Below are 14454 nucleotides of genomic sequence, written 5' to 3' on the forward strand. Positions count from 1 at the left end.
AATCATATGAGTCCTTAAAAGTGGAAGAAGAGGCAGAAGAGAGGGGCAAAGTGATGCAATGTGAGAAGGACTCAACCCACCATTGCTGGCTTTGAAGATGAAGGAAGGGGCCATGAGCCAAGAAATGCAGGTGACCACTAAAAATTGGAAAAGGGGGGAAAAATGGATTCCCTAAAGCCTCCAGAAAGAATACAGCCCTGTCAACACCTTGACCTTAGCCCAGTGAGACCTGTGTCTGACTTCTAACCTACAGAACCATCAGATAATACATTTGTGTTGTTTTAAACCACCCTGTTTATGGAAATTATTACAGCAACAATGGAAAGAAACACAAAGATCAATAAATATTTGTTTAATTAATCTATTATAGTGATTTTTAACCGTTTTATTTCTAAAACAGGTATTATATCAACACAAGTCTCACAGAGAGTCGTATTTAGAAACATTTTGTTTATGGAGATAAGAATAAATATAAATTTTCGTGGCCGGGCGCGGTGGCTCACGCCTGTAATCCCAGCACTTTGGGAGGCCGAGGCGGGCAGATCACAAGGTCAGGAGATCGAGACCACGGTGAAACCCCGTCTCTACTAAAAATACAAAAAATTAGCCGGGCGCGGTGGCGGGCGCCTGTAGTCCCAGCTACTCAGGAGGCTGAGGCAGGAGAATGGCGTAAACCCAGGAGGCAGAGCTTGCAGTGAGCCGAGATCGCGCCACTGCACTCCAGCCTGGGCGACAGAGCGAGACTCCGTCTCAAAAAAAAAAAAAAAAAAAGAATAAATATAAATTTTCTTTCTTTTCATTCATATATACATTCAAACAATTTTTTTAAAGCTTAAGGAAGGAGAAAAGGTCATTTGCAACTTCAATGAGATCTAACTACTTTCATTTTTTCTTCTTTTCCATCCCTGATCATAGGTGCAAATAATTTTACTATTAAAGTCATAGCAGAAATATAGTTGAATATTCTTTTATATTTAATATTGCATCATACATATTTTCCATAATTTTATTGTTTTCATAATTGTCATTATAATCATTGCTTTATATTATTCCATTCGGTGGGGACACCAGAATTTACTTCTGTTCCTATTCCATGAGTTGTTTCAAGCATTTTTCCTTACACTTTAAGAAAATATTAGGCCGGGCACTGTGGCTCACACCTGTAATCCCAGCACTTTGGGGATGCATTGCTTGAGGTCAGAAGTTCAAGGCCAGCCCGGCTAACATGGTGAAATCCTGTCTCTACTAAAACTACAAAAATTAGCCAGGTGTGGAGGCACACACTGGTAATCCCAGCTACTCAGGAAGCTAAGGCATGAGAATCCCTTGAATCCAGGAGGCAGAGGTTGCAAACAGCTGAGATCGCACCACTGTACCCCAGCCTGGGTGACAGAGTGAGACTCCATCTCAAATTAATTTTTTCTTCATTTAACCTTTTATTTCTGCTGTATTATCTGCAAAGCAGATTTCCATAATTGGAATAACTAAAAGAAAGAATCAGAGGGGCAGCTCTGGCTCTTGAAGCTCACTAAGGTAATTCCAAGAAGACTGGAGAGGAGTTTTCTAGTTTCACAACTATTTTTGTCAGCATTTGGGGTCTAGAATAGTTGTTTATATTGTATTGCATTGATTATACTATGAAATGTATAAATGTATTTATACATTTGTTATTTTATTAATTTTTTTTAAAAATATGCTTATAGCTTTTGTTCATTTACCTATTAGAGACTTGATTATTTTCTTATAAATAACTTTTTAAATACTCTTCAAAAAATGTAAATCTCAACTTCCTGTCAAATTTATATACATGTTTTGTCATCTAGTTTGCTTTTTAATTTCAGCTACATAGGTTTGCATTTGTAGTTTATTTGCTTGTGTCATTTTTTTAGGAAAAATATATCAAACCAAAATATCAAAAACAAAATGAAAATTTATATGTTATCTGAACTCTATGTAGTGGATTAGGCAATTCAGAATAAATCTAAAAGTTTGAAATTGAATATTATATGAATAACCTGTATGGTAGCTTTAAATTTTAGTCTGATAACACATTATATAATTTATAATTAAATATAAATTTATTATTTGTTACAGAACCTCTGTAGCTCATTTAATTTTTGTATCTCTTGACAAAGCTATAATTTGAAAACGAGCAAAATCTATTTTAAAATTAAATTAATTCAGTAACCTCTACTTTTTTCTTAACATGTTTTTCTAATTCCAAAAGTAGTATGTGTTTATTGTACAAAAATTAAAAATGACAGAAAAGAATTTAAACGTAAATAAATTTCAACCCTGTGCTCATCATACAGAAATACCTCCTGTTAACACTGAGGTGTATTCTTGCAATCTTTTTGCCAACTGTGTGTGTATAAAAATATTAATTAAATTTTGATTCAGCTATTTTGCATCACATTTTTTAACCTAATATTTTTGATGAGAGTTTTTCCATTTTATTAAATATGTTTGAACCAATTGGATAATGAACTCTTAAAGGAAGGCTTCTCATTCCTTAGCAGAAGAGCAAGTCCATTTTTTTGCCCTGGATTCTGAGACCAAGTTCATTGAGACTCCCAGCAATAACCAACCACAGAAAGAGATGCCTGTTGTGGAGAACCAAAGCTTTCCCTATGGCAGCTCTATGTCAAACACCCCACCAACTCTGTCCACCTCCCAGAAGTCCATGCACATTGTGTTCTGAGGTGCTACTTATTTTTAAGGTAATGTTTTGCTCCTGCTTCTGCAGCTGTTTTTAATCACAAGCCTTGGGCACTACATCCTAAAGAAACTCTGGCAGAGACAAAGGTGAAAAGAAGGAAGGAGAAGGACATATCCAAACATCTCGGACATGATATTGACAGAAAGGGAACTTATCCCCATCGAATTTCACATGTATTACTGTGCCGTGACAGAAGTAGTAGAGGTTGCAAGACCAGACAAGCCTTGGTTGGAGTCTGCATTCTCCCTCTTAATTGCCAGTTGAGTGACCTTGGAGAAGCCACTTAACTGAATTCCAATCTTCTCCATATAACAGTAAATACGCCAAGTTGTAAGGGTTCAATGACTATGTAAAACTGCCTTTTAAACTGTAATAACCATTCCTGTACCTTTAGTAGAGAGGAAGAGGGAGTTTCTGAGGCATCCTTCTTATGTTCCTGCTATTTATTAGTTATAGTTTTACTAGTTTACCAACAACAAAATGAACAAGGCAACGCTACAGCTATAAGGTAACGCTAGCAGCTATAACAAATTCCCAAACTCCAGTGGTTCAATACAATAAAAGATTTTTCATTCAGGTGAACTTCCAACACAGATATTGACGGTTGGTGGGCCACCTTCTGGGGACCCAAACTCTTTCCATCTTGTGGCTCTGTTCTTGTCTACTAGGGCTTCAGGGTCCTCTTCATTCTGTCAGCAGATGAGGAAAATGAAAGAAGACAGAAGACACACCCTTACTTCTTAACCACCACAGCTAGAAAGTGACATTCATCAATTCCACTCATATTCCCCTGGAAAGAATCCGTTTCATGGCACACCTTACTTTAAAAGAAGCTGGGAAACACAGCTCTAAGTTTGGTGAGCAGCTAGCCAGCCTGCCACATACACAAATGTAATTAATAGAAGAAAACACAGCTATGTCTTCTCTTAATGTCGTCTATAGGTTCTTGGAAACTGTGACTTTAAGCAAAATGACATACTGTGTGCTGTAGGAATTTAACTCTTGTTTATATCAATTAACCTATGGTAAAATTGGTTCTATCACACTGTACATCATCTTGCTTAAAGTTGAAGTTTCCAAGAACCTATCGATGACATTAAGTGAGGATTTACTGCATATGCCAAGAATAGATGCTAAGATTGACCATTACCCATGGTTTGGTCTAAAAGTGAATCCGGTGTTTGTCTTTGTGACCTTTCCAGCATATTCTGGTAGGCTTATTCACAGGGGTCTTCAGAAGAAGACTACATTTGTTGATGCACTTCTTCGTTGATTATTCATTCATTTGTAAAAGAATTTGTCAACCACATTCTCTGAGTAAATAACCTCTACCCAAGAAAAGTGACAGATTGGGGGCTGAGAGCTCTCCCTTTTCTGTGGGGAGGATGTCGAGACCCCTTGCTTCCTCTCTCAGACATGCTGCAAGTTGCCGAGAAGAAAGCCGCTGTAGCCACATGCCTCTGCTCCATTCTAACACAGAACACAGATTCTGAAGTCTAGCTGCTGGCTCAGCTCTAGCCTCTGCCTCTGATTAGCTGTGTGGCCTTGGGCAAGTTATCTATCCTCTCTGGGCCTCTGCTTTCTCATCTGTAAGAAGAGAATGAATGAGGGCGAGTTTGTAAAGCTCCTGGCACAGTGAATGGCATACAGCAAGGATCCTATGCATTAACTCTACGACCACTGTCACTGCCTCCTGCAATCCACCCACACTGCACACAGATCTCTAACAACCCCCACTTGAATGTGCAGGTTGGAGAGTTGGGCGAAGAATTTGTTATTCAAATAAATAACTTTTCCTGAATCCACTAACTGTGAAATCTGCCAGTGAAGATGTGTGAAGTGTGATTATTTTGATGATGGAAAATTGGAAAGAGAATGCTCTAAATCATGGCTTGCCAATTCACTTCATAGACAAATATAATATTAATAGATATTTATTAAATGATCATTAAGCCCACTCTTGTGAAAAGTGCTAAACTGAGTTTTTTACATGTTCGCTTTCATTTAATTCCCACAGTAACCCTGTGAAATGGGCATGATTCCCTATTTTACAGAAGTGAGTAGCAATAACAACCAATATGAGGATCAAAGGGGCTTAAAATTTGCTCAGAGTCACACAGCTGGTCAATAGTCAAGTCAGGATTTGAGGCCAGGGCTGTCCAGCTCCGAGTTTTTCCCTGCTCACTGGGTGCGCTGCCTCACAGGTTCCTTTAGTGAGGCTCTGTCTTGGGTACAGCAGAAAAGAGTCACAGTGTTCACATAACACTCTATCATTTTCAAATGCCATGGTTATGTTAAATCCTTACAGCACCATGTGGAATAAGGGAGCCAGGATTGCTGACCACATTTGAGAATGGGGAGAAACTGAGACACAGGGAGGCCCTTCAGGTGTTTCGTGAGGGAGTGGTCAATAACAGTAACAGCAACATTTACTGAACGCTAACTACATGCCTGGCATAGCAATAAGTGCTTTATATACATTTCACATATAATGCCATTAAAATCTCCATGAGACAGGTGCCTTTATTATCTCCATTTTACATATGCAGAGGCTGCCACTTATATATTGGAATTATATGCCAATCAGCTAGCATACAATGAAGGAGACAAAAAAATAAAAACATTTTTCAAACCTAAAGCAACTGAGAAATTTTGTCTTCCATGCACCTTATCTGGGGTGGGGGGGAAGCATTTATTAATACATATTTCCTGAGCATCTACTTTGTGATCTACATGCAGCAGTGCCCAGGCGGACAACTCCCCTGAGCATGGAGTGACAGCTTACTAGGAAAAAAACAGATAATAACAAGGAAACAAATTGGTCAGTAACATACTTTCTGATAGAAACAGTACCACAGAGGACATAAAGCAGGCCAAAGGAGCAGAGAATGACAGCAGGTGGCTAGTTTAGATAAAGTGGCGATAAATTCAGGTGCCTGCGTATTAATAAGCATCCAGTCACATAAACACCTAGGGAAGAAATTCCAGGCAAAGGATATAGTAAACGTATTGGCTTTGAAGTGTGACAAAGCTTGACATGTTTGGGGAAGAGTAAGATGCCTAAGGTGACCATAGATTATAGTTAACAATGAAATGACATTAGAGATGAGAGCAAGGAAAATAAGAATCATGAGGGAGTGGTGGCCAATTGTCACTTGCAAACACAGAGGCAAACATCCTAAATTATAAATATTAGCAAATAAAATCCAAGAGTATATTAAAGAATACATTTTTTTCCAAGGAGAGCTTACCCCAGGGACAAAAGACATTTCAACATTAGAGAAATTCATCCTGCAATTCAGCACAGAGATTAAGGAACATTAATTACCTCAATAAAAACAAAAAGCATTCAATAAAGTTCAACACTCAGAATTAATTTCTTAGAATATCAGTAAGTCAGAAATAGAATGCAAGTTCCTCAACATAAAAAATGGTTATCAGAAACCTTCAGCAGTTAAATACTTAATTGGGAATTCTTAGAAGCATTCCCACGAAAGATAAGTGCAGGACAGAATTGATTGCTGTTATAGGTACCAGTCATTAGTGTTCTGGGGGATCAAAAGATAAGAAAATTAGAGATATAAAGATTGGAAAGAAAAAAAAAAAACTTTTACTCTGTGCAGATGATTGCCCACTTAAGAAAAATTCAAGCCGGGCACGGTGGCTCATGACTGTAATCCCAGCACTTTGGGAGGGTGAGGCAGGTGGATCACGAGGTCAGGATCGAGACCATCCCAGCTAACACGGTGAAACCCCGTCTCTACTAAAAATACAAAAAATTAGCTAGGCGTGGTGGCGGGCGCCTGTAGTCCCAGATACTCGGGAGGCTGAGGCAGGAGAATGGCGTGAACCCAGGAGGTAGAGCTTGCAGTGAACCGAGATCATGCCACTGAACTCCAGCCTGAGCAACAGAGTGAGATTCCGCCTCAAAAAAAAAAAAAAAAAAAAAATTCAGGAGAAGCAACTGAAAGCTATTACAATAAAAAAATTCAAAAAACTGTGGGTAAATACATCAATACAATTCATTCAATAGGCTTCCTATATGCCGGTACTAATTAATCTAATAATAATTTTTAAAGGATTCCATTTACAACAAAAAAAATCTAGAAAATAAATATAATTTTTAAAATGTACAAGACCTATTTAAAGATAACTAAAAAATGTACTTAATGATGTGAACCTAAATACATGAAGTAATAAACCATATTCCTGATTGGGAATTTCAAGACTTAATATTGAAAATATACTGATTTTTCCCACATATATACAGCAAAGCAATTTTGATCTAAATTCAATAGCATTTTTAATTTGGGTCTTATCCTACCAGATCCTACAAGGTGTCAAAACACATTGTATGCTATAGTAATTAAAATGGTCTATTATTGGTACAGACATTGATAAACTGATCAATGGAACAGAATTAAAAACCTAGAAACCAACTCATGTATATATGAAAATTAAGTATACAACAAAGATGGTAGTTGAAATTAATGGAGAAACAACAGACAAATTCACAAGTGGAAGTGAACCGAATAGCTATTCATTTGGGAAGAAATTGTATTAGATTCCTAATTCACACCATCCATCCCCAGGAAACAACTTTTAGATGAATTAAAGAGCAAAAACATAAAAATATTAGAAGAAAACATCAGTGAAGAAAACTGGTAAATATTTTTTTTAACTTAGGGTGGCAAGGTCTTCCTAAGCAAGGGACAAAATCCAGGAACTGTAAAATAAATGTTTCCCAGCCAGGCGCAGTGGTTCATGCCTGTAATCCCAGCACTTTGGGAGGCCAAGGTGGGAGGATCACTTGAGGTCAGGAGTTCGAGACGAGCTTGGCCAACATGGGGAAACCCTGACTCCATTAAAAATACAGAAATCAGCTGGGCATGGTGGTGCGTGTCTGTAGTCCCAGCTAATTGGGAGGCTGAGGCAGGAGAATTGCTTGCACCTGGGAAGTGGAGGTTGCAGTGAGTTGAGATCGTGCCACTGCACTCTAGCCTGGGCGACAAAGAAGAAACAAAGAGAGAGAGAGAGAAAGACAGAAAGAGAGAAAGAGAGAGAGAGAGGAGGGAGGGAGGGAGGGAGGGAGGGAGGAAGGAAGGAAGGAAGGAAGGAAGGAAGGAAGGAAGGAAGGAAGGAAGGAAGGAAGGAAGGAAGGAAGGAAGGAAAGAAGGAAGGAAGGAAGGAAGGAAGGAGGGAGGGAGGGAGGGAGGGAGGGAGGGAGGGAAGGAAGGAGAGGAGGGCGGGCGGGCGAGAAGGAGGGAGGGAGGGAAAAAGAGAGAAAGAGAAAGAAAGATAGAAAAAGAGAGAGAGAGAGAGAGAGGAAGGAATGAAGGAAAGAAGGTTGGTTTCCCAAATTTAACCTCATAAAAATTGTAAAATTCTTTGAGTTAAAATACACCATAAGGCAGGTTTAAAAGTCTGGGAAACAATACTTGCAACATACTTAACAGGTAAATGATTAATATATGGAGCATATAAAGAGTTTCTAGGCCGGGCGCAGTGGCTCACGCCTGTAATCCCAGCACTTTGGGAGGCCAAGGCGGGTGGACCACGAAGTCAGGAGTTCAAGACCAGTCTGGCCAAGACGGTGAAACCCCGTCCCTACTAAAAAACTACAAAAATTAGCCAGTTGCGGTGGCAGGTGCCTGTAATCCCAGCTACTCTGGAGGCTGAGGTGGGAGAGTCGCTGGAACCCAGGCAGTGGAGGTTGCAGTAAGCTGAGATCGTGTCACTGCACTCCAGCCTGGGGGACAGAGAGAGACTCCATCTCAAAAAAAAAAAAAGTTTCTAACAGAGGAAAAAGACAAATCCTCAGAAAAAAATGGAAAAGGAAACAGGCAACACACAGAAAATATATACACAACAAGCATGTAAAGCTGCATATCACAATTAGTGAGAGAAAAGATAGTTATTTGGTAAAAAGTAAAAAGATAGATGTCAAGTGTTGGTGAAAATGTGAAGAAAGAGACGTTCTCAAGGCCCATTTTGTGTGTAAACTCGTGAAGCTAACCAATAAAGGCCACTTGAAAATGCCCATCAAATTTTAAAATGCACATATCAATTGACATGACCCTTCTACTTCTAGGACTTTTTCCAAAAGAAATACTTGTTTGTGTGCCCCACACAACATCTTGTACATGTATACAAGAATTTCATCACAGTATTGTGTGTAGTAGTAAAAAAATTAAAATCTTCTAGCTTACTGTCAGTAAGGAAGGCAACAGTTAATTATGGTATATTGATTCTATCCCAGGCATCTCTGATTCACCATTCTTGCAAAAGACTTCAAGATTCTCTCCTATCTTTTAGGACATTGGCATTCACACTTCCTCTTTATAGACAAGTCAATGATATAAAACAAACAAGGTCTGAGGTGTCTGGGCAGCTTTCTGAAGGCATGTCTTCCTTACATACTTTGCCTAGCTTACCACCCCTCCACTGACCACCCCCCACCACTCAACCCTCCTGTAGCCTAGATGGAAAAAGAATTTAACTTGTAATACAACCTCAATACATGGCAGTCTATTCATCATTCCTTAAATAATTACAAGCCTATAGGAATCAATACTTAAGACCCTAAAATAAAATTCAGAATTGCAATATCACTATTTCCAGTATTATTAAAATAACTAGCATACACAATCTTTTGAAGTTATCAAATACTTCCAATCTAGTATTTAAAAAATTTTTACAACATCCCTGTGAGTTGTACAAGACAAATTGTTATCCCATTTCATAAGTAAGGAAACTAAGGTCCAGAAAAGGAATGTGATTGACCCAAATCCCATAGCTAATAATAGGCAGAGCCAAGATTGAGTGTGGGCTTTCTGACTGTGAAACATCTGTTCTTTATACATAAATCCAGCTCATGCCAAAATAATTAGTAATATTCCATTTATCCAGATTCTAACCTGGTAAATTTGATGCTCAGGAACATTTACCCTAACCCAGAAATGCCCCTAATGCCCCTGTAGCAGCCCCCAGACCAGCTCTCTCAAAGTCTCCCCCTGGAGCCAATTCCTTTTTTCAGGAGGCCCTGACTCAGAGGCTTTTGCCTCTAGTCCAGGAAATTGTTCCTAATCAGACTCCTGGGTTTCCCTGCCCCTGAAAGATCAGAAATAGAGAATTTGAGTGGGTGGGAGTGGGGGCAGGAGGAGCCTTTAAGAAGCAAGCTGTGCTATTCTCACTGTTTTTACTCAAACATGAATCTTTGTTCTCCGATGCAAATTTTGAGAAGTTGGTGCCAATCTGCTCTGAACAAAAGAATTCTGGTTTGAACAAACAAAATTTGGGATGGGAAGTCTGGCTTTCCTAGTTGCGCTTTTGACCATCTGCCTCTACCCACCACCCGCCACACTGGATCTCTCCCAAAGGTAGCGGTGAGCTTTGAGGAAAACTTCCCAGCTTGCTTACCAGTAATGGATGTCAAAGAAGCCCAAGGGTATCAAATGTCAAGGTTGCTAAAATAACATCCTTACAACGCTTAGGAGGTTGAACCAGCTGACCCTAAGAGCCTTCCCTCCACACCTCAAAGACCTTAGTTAGGGTCCTGTGAAAGAGGGAGGCCTTGATTTCAATGGATATTTATCAAAGGCCTAATCCTCTACTTCCTCTAAATAAAATTTTCTATTGGCTTTGTGTATATAATATTGTATTAATGGTATTATTTTAAATATATATTTTAATTAGGCAAATAATTGTTTAACAAAAGTGTACCTTTTCCTTGTTCTCATCTCTCAGCCATATACCAAAAAAACTGTAAATGGATTAATTTTTTTTTCCGCAACACTACATTGAATGTTATAAGCATTTTTTCCAATTGACAGAGATTTTTAAAATAATTTTAGTAGCTGCATATTTCATTCCACATCTATACCTCAGTTTATTTAACAGGCTATTATTGGATATTGATTTTCATAATTTTAGCAAAGCTATAAATAATGCCTCTATGAGGATCTTTGTGAATAGGCCTTTATTTTCTATTGAATGATTTACTTTAAAATCCTAGGAAGAAAAGTATTGGATTGAAGGATATATGAGTATCATTGTAGTTCTTCCTAGTTTGGGCAAACATTTAAAATGAAAGTCAGTCCACCAACCTCAGTATTGGACATTGACTTCAATTTTGCTGCTGTTAATCACAACTGTATTTGTGAGGTTTTTTACAGTTTAATATTTTCTTCCTCTATCCTTTGTTTAGTTGTAGCTACCTTAAAACAGCTTCACTTATCTTTCTCACAATCATAAGGACAGGGGCATTTTAAAACATGTGTGTATGTGTGTGTGTGTGTGTGTGTGTGTGTGTGTGTGTATCTCACATTTATGTTCAGTTGAAAAAAATACGACCTAGCAGCTCATATGGTAAATATGAAATAAAGAAGTCAGTCAGCCTGTATCTGCCACTTTCAATAATGGATTTTTCTCTGGAGTCAAAGGAATGAGCCTTTGTATCTAAATGCCTTCTTCACTGATTCCATATGCCCATATGCCTGAACCGAGTAAGCACGGCTATTAAAACAAAAATCCAACCCCATCTCAGCCCCATTGAATCAAAATATCCAGGAGGGACATGAGCATCTGTTTGTGTAAGTTGGAGTTGGGCTGGATTCTAAGTAAGCATCCTAGGTGATATTTGTCAGCAGGGACGTTTGGAAACACCTGGTTTAAACCTTGGGACATTGGGAGAAGATCACAGGGAGTCAGATTTCTAGTTACCTGAGAGAATTCCAAACAGTCAGACCTACCTAATGGTAGGGGAGGCAACTTATTCCAGGGAGGCAACTTATTCCAGGGAGGCAACTTATTCCTGTCAATGACGTTTTGTTTGGAGACCAGATTACCACAATCATCTCTCAGGAGGACTCCTTTGAGTTTGGGAGGCTTCTCTGACCACGGCACCAAAACTCCACAGAGCATCTCCTACAAGCAGGCAGAACTAGAGGCCTTTAAGTGTCTTTTCCACCCTAGCACTGCTTGATTCTGTGATTTCAAATAATAAAACAAATAGTTCACTCATGTAGCTTCAGTATTTTCCTATTTATCTCTCCAAGAAGACATAATTTGATCTTTTGATTCGTAATAGAACTGGAAAGCAAAACTATCTTTGACTCATAATACTGAGGATATTCTAGGTCTTTTAGCCACATTCCCCTTTGATGTTGAAATCCCTGTTATGACACCACAGTAAGTGACCCTCCAGCCTCCAATGAAGACTTGGTGACTTAGCACTCCCTAACTCCATAACAATCCTTTTGTAGGACCATGAAAATCATCATCTTTACCAACAACGTACACAAAATCCCATCAATTGCATAAGGGGAGGGAAAACTGAGTCACTGGCATAACTGAGGCCTCTTGATTTCTAAGTCCCTTTCTGCGGGTTCAAATGGTTATATCTGTTTGGGGTGTAAAGGAGGTCAAATCTGGGAACCTGTTCTCTAAAGAAGTAACCACCACAGTGCTGTGTGTTGAGCCCAAACATGTATAGATTTCAACCTCCTTGAAACTCCTCTTACTTAATAATCATTGCACGAAATGTCCAGTGAACTGTGAAGATGTGTGAAACATGGGGGGAGAGAGGTTAATAGCAGGGAGGGGGTCACAGCCTGTACCCACCCTCTTCAAAGCACCGTCTGCACCAGCAGCAGCAGCAGCAGCATCCCCTGGGATGTTTGAAATGCAGAACCCCAGGCCCCCAGCCATACAGAACCAGAGCCTGCATTTTGACAAGGCCCCCAGGTGACTTGCAGGCACAGCACACTAACATTATATGACTCATAGAGATAAAGAACGTTATTTAATATTTTTTTCTGATTATAACAGCGGTAAAAACTCATACTAGAAAATTTGGAAAGCATCCCCTCATCCCTATTTGGATCCTTGAGGGAAGAGGAAGGCAGCTTGCATGGGGGCATAAGCAATCAGGCTCTTACACTTCGTGATTACAAAGCCTCTCCCAGGTCTTTCTGTAATTAAGAGAGCAGTTATGTTAAGTCCAATATGACTGGCCTGGGGTAAGGGTCTCCTGTACCCTGTGCTCCCCTGGACAGCGGCTTCCCTCCCGGGTTCTGGGGCAGCCAGGAGAGGCAGGCTGGGAGGGGCTGCCGCAGTTGTTCACTTGGGCAGGATGTCAGAGGACTGGGATGGGCTTCCCATCACTGTTCTCAATCTTCTTCACAACCACGGCCCCGGTGGAGCTGGTGCGGCTGAAGCAGCTGGAACCCGCTCCAGAGTCAAAGCTGGAGCCCAGGCCGTAGCTGAGACTGGAGCTTGTGAGGCCGCCATAGGCCGTGCTCAGCCCACCAGCATAGCCACTGGCGGTCTTCATATGGACACTAACGTTCTGTATCCCAGACTCCAGCCGTCTCTCCTCGCCCTCCAGCAGCTTCCTGTAGGTGGCGATCTCTATGTCCAGGGCCAGCTTGACATTCATTAGCTCCTGGTACTCATGCACCTGCAGCGCCACATCCTGCTTAGCCCGCTGCAGGGCGGCCTCCAGCTCGGACAACTTGGCGTTGGCATCCTTAAGGGCGCTGCTTGGCATCTGCGATGGCGGCCTCCAGGAAAGCCCTCTGGCCTTTTTGAGGCCCTCAATCTCAGCCTGGAGCTGGCTGATGTTCCGGTTCATCTCGGAGATCTCAGTCTTCCTGCGCCGCAGGTCATCCCCGTGCTTCCCAGCCAGGGTCTGCAGCTCCTCATACTTGATCTGGTACATGCTCTCAGTCTCAGCCCAGCTGCTGTTGGCAGTCTCCTCGTACTGCGCCTTGACCTCAGCGATGATGCTGTCCACGTCCAGAGAGCCGCTGTTGTCCATGGACAGCACCACAGACACGTTGGAGATCTGGGACTGCAGCTCCCGGATCTCCTCTTCATACAGCTGCCTGAGGAAGTTGATCTCGTCAGTCAGCCCTTCCAGGAGAGACTCACCTGTACCTTGTTCATGTAAGCTTCATCAACCTCCTTCTTGATGAGGACAAATTCATTCTCCATCTCTGTATGCTTACTGATCCCATCCTCCTCCTTGTTCTTGAAGTCCTCCACCAGCCCCTGCATGTTGCCAAGCTCCGCCTCCAGCTTCAACTCCTCCTGGCCCAGAGTCTCTAGCTGCTGCCTAAGGTTGTTGATGTAGCTCTCGAACTTGTTGTCCATGTTGCTCTGAGTCGTCTTCTGCTGCTGCAGGAGGCTCCACTGGGCCTCCAGCATCTTGTTCTGCTGCTCCAGGAACCTTACCCTCTAGATGAAGGAGGCAAACTTGTTGTTGAGGGTCTTGATCTGCTCCTTCTCCTCAGTGCACACGGCCTGAATGTTGGGGTCCACCTCCAGGTTAAGAAGGCTCAGCAGGCTCTGGTTGACTATGACAGCAGTGATGCCTTTCATGCCACTGGCCCCACCATAGCCTCCACCCAGGCCACCCCGAAGGTTGCTGCTGCCCACTCAGGAGAAACTCAAGGAGCTGAGGTAGACACCAGGCCCACTCATGTAAGAGTGGCTGCTGAAGGCCGGGGGGCCAGAGGTGGACACCTTGTAGGATTTCTGGGTCACTCTGATGGACATGGTGGAGGCAGGAGTCGAGGCAGGTGGGCTGAGCCAGGTGGAGATTCCAGAAGGAGTGGAGATGGGGCTTTTTTTATGAGATGGGGTCTCACTATGTTACCCAGGCTGGTCTTGAACTCCGGGTCTCAAGCAATCCTCCCACCTTGGCCTTCCAAAATGCTGGGTTTACAGGTGTG

At 41.4% G+C, this 14454-nt stretch overlaps 1 long non-coding RNA gene and 1 pseudogene across 1 annotated transcript in view; both read right to left on the reverse strand.

The window, feature by feature from the left end:
- Window positions 1-3147: 3147 nt before the first annotated feature.
- Window positions 3148-14454, reverse strand: part of LOC107127623 (uncharacterized) — an 87398-nt gene continuing 76091 nt past the window's right edge. The window contains exons 5-6 of the long non-coding RNA XR_012424515.1: window positions 5971-6010; window positions 3148-3408 (exon numbers count right to left, since the gene is read on the reverse strand). This is a non-coding gene — a long non-coding RNA (uncharacterized lncRNA). The remainder of the gene's footprint in view (window positions 3409-5970; window positions 6011-14454) is intronic.
- On the reverse strand, window positions 12702-14424 carry LOC141408630 (keratin, type II cytoskeletal 8 pseudogene; annotated as a pseudogene).

This window comes from Macaca fascicularis, chromosome 15 (assembly GCF_037993035.2).
Source record: "Macaca fascicularis isolate 582-1 chromosome 15, T2T-MFA8v1.1".
Lineage (NCBI taxonomy): Eukaryota > Metazoa > Chordata > Mammalia > Primates > Cercopithecidae > Macaca > Macaca fascicularis.